Source organism: Octopus sinensis, linkage group LG6 (assembly GCF_006345805.1).
Source record: "Octopus sinensis linkage group LG6, ASM634580v1, whole genome shotgun sequence".
Lineage (NCBI taxonomy): Eukaryota > Metazoa > Mollusca > Cephalopoda > Octopoda > Octopodidae > Octopus > Octopus sinensis.
The window spans coordinates 92,110,117-92,117,616 of NC_043002.1; positions in this window are offsets into that span (position 1 = coordinate 92,110,117).

Here is a 7,500-nt window from a genome sequence, read left to right on the forward strand (position 1 = left end):
TGTTCCTTGTTACGACAGAAACTTTTCTTCTGGCAACACTGTATCTGTTCAATGTAATGGACGTGTAAATAGAAGCTTATAAATAGATTCAATAAAATAGATTCAATAAGCCTTTTGAATTCAAAGAATCTATGTCATTCTTCCTCTCAAATCTTCCTTTACGTCGTAGTAAATTAATATATTTTGGGGTAATTGGATAAAAATGTTTCCCGATCCCTGTCATAGACTGAAGGCTAATGCAGAAATACTTCGACTACGCGTTATCGTCGGTCACATCCGCGCTCTCTACATGTCCATTTGCATTGTGACGCAAAGGTGACGACGAGCCATGGCACAATGTTTGCATCATTAATTCGACCAGAGATCTTCGTATTCCTGAAACCCTCCGAAAGTGGCACAGCTATGTAAGCAGGTTTGTGTCACACTAACTCTACTTGCCTCGTCATTTTGTTTAAAATTACCTTTCCCTCGCTTTTTCGTGGATAAAGTTTTGGAAACACAGCGCACATTCTTTTGTGACATGCTTTACCCAATCATTTTTACTTTCATTTGTGCTAGTTTAAGTGAATCCGATCCTTTTGCTCTTCAATTTTTGCAAAGATCTACGAAGGAAAATAATGAGCACATTAGATTAATAAAATTGAGCTAAATGTAAAATAAATAAATGAGGTTAAAAGCATCAATATTCCACTTTCCACAGTAATAACGTGAAGATACATCCCTAACTGAATGCTATAGGAACAAGCAATATTTTACAAAACCAAGTAGTGGGGGAAGAAATATAATAACTGCATTTAGAATACAGCACACAAAATCTGAGTAGAAAACTATTTTTTACAACGAATACAGTGATCTATGGGCATTTAGCAACTAGAAAACTATAATAGAACATTCACAGTAGAACTACAAAAATATCTTGTGAAGAACAATGGAAAATGAATGCAGTAGCATGAACAAAACCTAAAATCGTTTTATGCCTTCAATGGTAATAATAAATATAAAACAGAAGCTGAAATGACAGACACTTGTGAGGACAAAGTAGAAACCTTACAGAAATTTGGGAAAAGCTAAAACTATACTAAAAACGGTGGTAAAATGAGGGCTAGAAAAGATGTTGCATGGCTCAATACTTCAAAAACAACTGAACAGAATAGAAATTGCAAAGGAGAATTACAACATTGATGAGGAAGAACAGCACTCACAGGTAAGACTGAAAGACTCTTTTTATTGTAGTACGGGATCAAACTCTCGCCATCAGAAATCATTATATGCATATTATGAAGTGAAATACATTAGCTGTTGAATATGTAGAGACTAGGAAGAACCAATTAACCACCTAGATTCTAAAGACCCCCTTCGGTCATGAATGACCATGGGATTGCACCTAGAAAGTTACCCTCCTAGACACAAGTCCGGGCAAGGTTGTTTATGGAAGACCAGCAATCGCCCATGCATACCGGCCTCCCCTCTCCATGCCACCAGTGTTATCCAAGGGAAAGACAAATGTCGATACAGCTTGGCACCAGTGACGTCGCAACTCATTTCTACAGCTGAGTGAACTAGAGCAACGTGAAATAAAGTGCCTTGCTCAAGAACACAACACGCAGCCCTGTCCGGGATTCGAGCTCACAACCTCACGATCGTAAGCTCGACGCTCTAACCACTGAGCCATGCGCCTTCATTCTAGATTCTAACAACTCATTATTAATGAAAAGAGAATATACTTAGAGCCTTAGCAGAATTGCTGCTTTCATATGATGGAAATTACACCAGTATTAATAAATATCAGCGAGAAGGAATGCATACAGAAAGGCCTCAGAGACTGATGATATTCTGCGATATGCCAATACACATAAACAAGATAAAGGATAATCAACCGGATATTGTTGTTAAGGACGCCAGGATAGAATATGCCTGGTTAAATCGAAGTATCAAGAGATGAACAGGGTTATATTTTAGAAGGTAGAATAGCATTTGTTTGCTAAATCTGTTCTGCTGAATTGTGAAGTTTCTTTTTTTTTTTTTTTCTTTTAATCATTTCATTTTAATGACAATTCTTGTGACGGTAGGCTAGGAAAACAAATCCAAAAATTCAAATGAATTAATGATTAAATGAAGATATGTAGTGGGGCGGGAGTGTGATCTATGGTATATAAAATAGTGACTACTTTGGACAAGTCTTGGACATTTTAAACCTCTTCTGTCACACGTATCTAACAGATCGTAGAATGGCTTTGGAAGGAAGATATAGTCTTTTTTGTTAAGAAGCAGCATAATAGCGAGAAAAGAGGATCAAAAATTTATTGGTAAGAAGATATATAGACTCCATCGCAGACACTTTGATGGATTTAAAAGCTACTGTCAGAAGATGTAGGTGTTAGAGGATGCCTGTCAGTCAAATGTATGGCTTTTAAAGTTAGATGATCAACATAGGTAAAATTTCGTACCGAAGTCATTTTTATTTGATTTCGTTTTGTTTCTTAAAGTAGTTTCTAGTCGTGGATGTGTCATGTTGCAAACTAAACTTTGAAATCTTTTGAAGATTTCTATTTCTTTAGACTTTGAAATACTATTGATGAAGAATGTAGTTTCTTTTCCTTTTTTATTTTTTTTTATCAGATGGAATTATCTTTAATAGTTAATTCTAAAAAGTCTTGATAAGTGTTTAACTCGACATTATTTCAGATACTTCTTGATGTGACAAATATGTCGAGTTAAGGGTTTTACAAACATTTCTGGTTGTAATTGCAAACATTTTTTTCAGCATTTCTCGTAGATGTGACATTTCTAGAGGGTAGCAACTACTAGAAATTGTACATTGCAAATACTTCTTAGGAAAACTATAAACATAAGTGTTGTCTTTATCCTCCTGGTACATGTATTTCTAATTGTGTATTTTATATTCGTTACATTAGGTATAGTCGCGTTTTGCGTTTTCGCTCTTCAGTTCGACTGGTGTTACATTTAGAGACGACTATCTTATAAAGGTTATGCCAAAATGTGTAAGTCTGATGAACTATTAGATGAAATAGAGGATATATAACGGTAGGTATATTTAACATAGCATCTGCAGTTTAAAGCTGAGATGACAAAGTAACATTACGATTTTCAAATTTAAACAGTGGAATTATCATATAATGATGGAACATATTATGAAAGCACAGGAGCTTATTATGAAAGCACACGGTTCAGATCATAATAATAATAATAGTCCTTTCTGCTATAGGCACAAGGCCTGAAATTTGGACGAGGGAATAGTCGATTTCATCGACCACAATGCGTAACTGGTACTTATTTCATCGACCCCGAAAGACAAAGTCGACCTCGGGGAAACTTGAACTCAGAATGTGAAGACGGATGAAATGCTGTTATGCATATCACCCGGCGTGCTAACGATTCTACCAGCTCGCCGCCTTTAATAATAATAATGATAATAATAATAATAATCATTATTGTTATTATTATTATTATTATTATTATTATTATTATTATTGAGTGAGCGAGCAGAGCATGCCATCGAAGTGACACTGGGGTAAAATATACGAAGCCCAGTATACCCATCATGACTACCCGTCTGATAAGGGTACACCAGGCACATGCATCACAACCATATGTGCGCGACATGGTGATCTCATATCAAGATAAACAGCACATGACCTTGTAGGTGGAGCCCAGTTAGAATTTTTTCTTCAGATCGAGTAACCCATCCCGCTCAAAAGGTACTGAATAAGGCTTGTTTAAGGATGTTGAACGAAACACCCATGTTTCCAGAGGTGAATTATTCAAACCCAAAGAATCCTTCTCAACACATGGCTATGATGCTCCCCCACTACTTCTGCTCGTGATCAGAGATGCACATATCGTCAGCCACTAAGGGACATGCTCAACTGGTTAAGGTCAAACAACTGACAAGCAAATCTGTGGTATTGAGCAGAATATTTGCTGTAGCCCATCTTTTATACCAAGACAAAACAATGTACATGATAACACTTCCATATTATTATTATTATTATTATTATTATCATTATCATTATTATTATTATTATTATTATTATTCTATGTTTGACTTTTGCTTTATGTCTGTACAAGTTGGCTCCAAGTCTCACCCAGAGACCTCAAGAGACAACAGGTTAGAAGTTCTGTGCCATATATTTGGGGGGGGGGTTGTGTTGTACTAGTGAATGTCTAATACATAAAAAAAATTAAAATAAATAATAATAATAAATAAATAAAAAAAAAGTTTGTTTTAAACCTTGGGATTACATAGAGAGTATTTTGCGTAGGTAGGAATGAGCAGTTCCCATGAGCACTATCTTTTGAATTTCTGCCATTTTGGGGTTTCCTGGTATCTGAGTTAGGTAGCAATCAGTCCCTTTCGCTATCATTCCAGGGCACCTATGACAACAGGTATTGTTTTAGTCTTCAGCTTCCACATTTTGCTGATTTCTATTTCAAGATCTTTATATTTGCTCAGTTTTTGGTAGGTCTTGACAGATACGTTTATATCGATTGGGACAGTCATATCAATGAGGAGGCATGTTCTTTGTCTGAAGTCTTTCAATATGATGTCTGGCCTATTTGCATCTATCTTCCTGTCAGTTTGAATGGTGAAGTTCCAGAGGAGTGAGATGTGGTCATTTTCAAGCACAGGAGGTGGATTGTGTTCCCACCAGTTTTTTTCATGGGGCAAATCCAGTTTTTGCAAATTACCCAGTGAATATATTGTGAGCTCTATCATGCCTACTGAGGTACTCTGTAGGCGCTAGAAGACTGCATTTGGAGACAACATGGTCAATGGTTTCATTTTGTTGTCGGCATACACGACATGTTGGGCTACTGCCGTTCTTTAATATGTTGGCCTGGTAGTTTCTTGTTGGTAGGCATTGATCTTGAGCTGCTATGATAAACCCCTCTGTTTCAGATTTTAAGCCAGAGGCCATTAGCCATTGATGGGTCAGGGCTTTGTCGATATCTGCATTATTCGCCCTCTTTGGGTATTTGCCATAGAGAGGTTTTTCTTGCCATTTATTATTCAGAATATCTAAGGCTGCAGTTTTGGCACGGGTTTTCATGCGCCTAGCTTTTTCTGTGTTTGTTTCTTGTATGTCTATCTCTAATTCCGAAATTGGTTGTATTCGGAATTCACTTAGATATTCCTTGCCTGTTTTGTGACTGAGTATGATGCTTTCTTGTTTTCATGTTTTGAGACAAGTTTTAACATCCAGTCCTCAGAGTTTTTCAGGTAGGTGTCTAGGCCAATTGTAGCAATCTTCATTGTTATTGCCAGTTGCAAAAGACCACGGCCTCCCTCTTTTCTTGGCAGATAGAGTCGTTCTGTATCTGCCTTAGGGTGGTGCATTCTATGCATTGTCAACAGTTTCCTTATTTTTCTGTCGAGCTGACATATTTCAGTAATTGACCAGTTAACAATATTGAAACTGTAGGTCACGACTGGTATGGCTAATGCATTGATCGCTTCGATCCTGTTTCTTGCATTCAGCTCTGTCTTGAGTATTGCTCTCACTCTTCGATAGCATTCTCTCCTGATCCTTTCCTTCATCTCTGAATGCCTTATTCCGTTCCTTCAATTACCCCTAGGTACTTGTAGCTCTCCGCTGGGTCTAGTTCTTTTATGACATTCTGCTGGTCAAGGTTAACGTTAGATGTTTCTGTCATTTTTCCTTTGATAAAGGTAGCCTTTGCACATTTATCCAGGCCGAATTGCATTCTGATGTCGTCACTGAATTGTTTGACTATCGCTAGTAAGCCCTTGAGTTGTTGGTCATTTTTTGCAAAAAGCTTTAAATCATCCATGTAAATGAGATGATTTATATTTTTATCAAACATTTTATACCCGTACTGCACGTCATTGAGCAGCTTTGAGAGAGGTATTAAGGATAAACAAAAGAGGAGTGGTGACAGTGAGTCACCCTGGAAAATGCCACACGAAATTTTTACATCACCAGCATTTAGGGATTCACTGTCACTGTTCAGAGTTAGTGTGGTTCTCCATGATCTCATACTTACAGTCAAGAAGTTTCGCAGAGTTGGTGCTATCTGATACATTTCAAGGCATTTCCTAATCCAGCTATGTGGTAGGCTATCAAAAGCCTTTTTATAGTCTATCCAGGCTATTGATAAGTTTTTGTGTCGTTTGTGACAATCTTCTAAGAACATCTTATTGATGAGTAGTTGGTCTTTACAGCCGTAGGATCCACGTTTACATCCTTTCTGTTCATTAGGGAATATGCTGCTGTCTGTTAAAAAACTATAGGTATATTCCGTCAGGACAGATGTTAGTGTTTTGTACATAGTTGTTAAGCAGGTTACGGGTCTATAGTTTTTTGGTTCATTTGTTTCTTCACTTTTTGGAAGCAGGAATGTTAACCCATTAACTAGCCAAGGAGGCATCCTACTAGGGTGTTGCAAAACATCATTGTACAGTTCTGTTAGCAGTTCATGGCTCTCTGGGAAGGCATTCAGCCAGAAGTTAGGAATTTTATCCTTTCCTGGAGACTTCCATTTGCTTGACCTCCTGAGAGCAGTCTTATATCTTCTACCTTGACACCCTCCCACTTTTGCTCTTCTAAGGGGTCCAATTCTGTAGATATTCTGTCAATCCACGGGGCCTTTTCGTTGTGTTTTTTTTCTTCTGCCCAGATTTTATTCCAAAATCCCCGCACTTCTACTTTTGATGGTACTGACCTTGCAGTAAACGCTGTTTTTCCTATCTTCCTGTAAAAATTCTTGGTGTTATTTTTGAACATGTTGTTGTCCTTGAAAAATCTAACACGCTTTTCATACCTCGCTATGCGGGCAGCTTTGGCAGATACCTTTTGTTTGATGGTTTCTATGGTGGCATCAATATCAAGTATAGTTTTCATATTGTATTTTTTCAGTAATTTTTGGGTTTTTGTAGGTTTGGTAGTCTTGTGAGCCTTAAGGTTTTTCAAATATTCAATGTCAGATCTAAATATTTTAATTTGTTGTTGCAGACGCTCTTGCCAAGGAGGCTTTTTGTGGGAATGTTGCCGTTTTCTAATCTTTACACCACATAGGATCGTTGAGATTTTCGCGAATGCATAGTATAGGTGGTTGAGGTTTGTGATATCAACATCATTAGCTGAAATTATATCCTTAAGTGCAAGCCGGATTTTACCAATTATTTTCATGTTTTGGTTAGAGTTGCGGATTTTAGGAAGTGTAATCACGTTCATCCATGCTGGTTTCTTTAATTTTCAGCCATTCAATCATGATTTGATTTTTTAGCTCATGTAGTTCTGTTGGGTCAATATTTGTGTGACTTTCTTTATCTATTTGATGCTCATCTGTCATAGTATTTATGATTGGTTCAGGGAGTATTTCACTTTGCCTATCACTTATACTAACTCTTTCAATCCTCACTTCGTTTTTATCAGCCCTGGGCTGGTCTATAATTATTTCCTCTGTATTATCTTCTCTAGTTGCAGCTTCGTTCATTTTATCCGATATTGCTTGTCT